Source organism: Chiloscyllium plagiosum, unplaced genomic scaffold (assembly GCF_004010195.1).
Source record: "Chiloscyllium plagiosum isolate BGI_BamShark_2017 unplaced genomic scaffold, ASM401019v2 scaf_25588, whole genome shotgun sequence".
Classification (NCBI taxonomy): Eukaryota; Metazoa; Chordata; class Chondrichthyes; order Orectolobiformes; family Hemiscylliidae; genus Chiloscyllium; species Chiloscyllium plagiosum.
This window is the reverse complement of record NW_025196677.1, coordinates 1-1,670: the sequence shown is the minus strand read 5'-3', so window position 1 is coordinate 1,670 and position 1,670 is coordinate 1. Positions and strand designations below refer to the sequence as shown.

Genomic DNA, 1,670 nt, shown 5'->3' with positions numbered 1-1,670 from the left:
GACAGACAAGTTCAGGAATTCGTGGTGCGCTGTGACACCAGCGCATCAGCTTCTTTCCTGTCTTTGAACCGGGCCGCCTGCGCAAGGAATGCAAATGCGGTACTGCTTTTCGTGGAAGGATCAGAAGGCGGTGACTACACTCTCAAACAGAATGGCATATGATCAGAACCAGGTTGGAGAAAAACTTCACAATGCTTTGCACAGTCATCAAATGGAATTGAATTTCATTTCACTACGAGAGCAGATTTGTTCAAGCAAATTCGAAGGCAGGTTTGCAGATGGGAAAGCAAGCAAGAAAGCTCAGCTCTTGTCGATGTAAAAGGCTGCAGTTGAAGAACAAAGCAGTTTCTGCCCAGCTCCGAACTGGGGACCGTTCGCGTGTTAGACTAATGTGATGACCACTACACTACAGAAACAAGTGTGAGCCGGCCGTGCTGCGGCTCCGTGGCATCCAGCACTGAAAGTTGAAGCCATTCTACCTTTCACCTTTCTGTTTCCAATAGCTTGTTGTTTAATGAGACTTGTTTAATTTTGGCTATGTGGTGAGCATGGACGAGATACACCGAAGTATCTGTTTCCACGCTGTGTACCCCAATAACATTGTGTTGCTGACACCGGCTTTAAAGGATTAATTTTTTAGCGGAGTTTGCCGTCGAAGACTGTGGCATAATCATTTAGTCTGTTCGACTGCTCACGGGAAAGGTAGTATTGTGAAACACTGCAGAAACGAACGCCTTCCTTACTTTTGCTCCGACTGACCATACTCTGTGAAATTTTCCCAGATCCTCAGCTGAGGATTTTTGCTGCTGGAAGTTACCTCAGAAACCCTGTCAATTCGAAATGTATTGAGCGAATCGCAAAACAGAAAGCATTTAACACGGAACAAAAACAAAACTGGCAAACCTAATGTATTTTCGGACGCAGCGAAGCATGAATGCTAAATGTGATACAGTCCGAGGGCATGAGTCATAAAGTAATCTCACAACTAACAACAGGGCGATTCCAAACTACTCTTTCAAACATACTGTCGCCTAAGTGCACCACCAGTTCACAGACATTGCTGTAAAGAGAGAAAGAAAGAACATAATAAGAATGGGCCATAAAAAGTGAGTTTCACCAATCACAGTCTCGATTAGATTACCTTTCCCTTCCGATGTCTCCAGGACGGAGATGAAGGAAATGGGAGAAATTCAATAACATATGACATCGAAATTCATTGGAACGATTTTCTCATTGGCCAGAAAACCAAATTACGATGAGCCGAGTCACCGTAGGACTTTGTTTCACAACTGCGATGAAATAACAGTCTCCATTCGGTTCCAGTAAAAACTCAACTTGCCTGGAACGTAAAGCAACAGTAGAGCTGCTTGCGATCTTCCGCGCGGGAGGTAAACACGATCATGGCAACACAGACACTTCGGAAAATCGGCACTTTTGCACACCACAGTTAATTCCCCGTGAAGCAAACCCATTTTTCTTCTGTTTTAAACAGAAACGCAGCAGGGGTCGAAGCAGCATTTTTACCAACTGCATCGTTGGATGCGGTGGGATTTGAACCCACGCCTCTGTCGAGACTGGAGCCTTAATCCAGCGCTTTAGACCGCTCGGCCACACGACCTGCCCGCTGGCGTGGCCCGTTTTCTTGCACTTCCAATTGTGCTCCTGCATAA

At 45.6% G+C, this 1,670-nt stretch overlaps 1 non-coding gene across 1 annotated transcript; it reads right to left on the bottom strand.

Moving 5' to 3' along the window:
* Positions 1 to 1,536: 1,536 nt before the first annotated feature.
* On the bottom strand, positions 1,537 to 1,618 carry trnal-aag. The gene has a single exon. It is a non-coding gene; the product is annotated as a tRNA-Leu (tRNA).
* Positions 1,619 to 1,670: the final 52 nt, after the last annotated feature.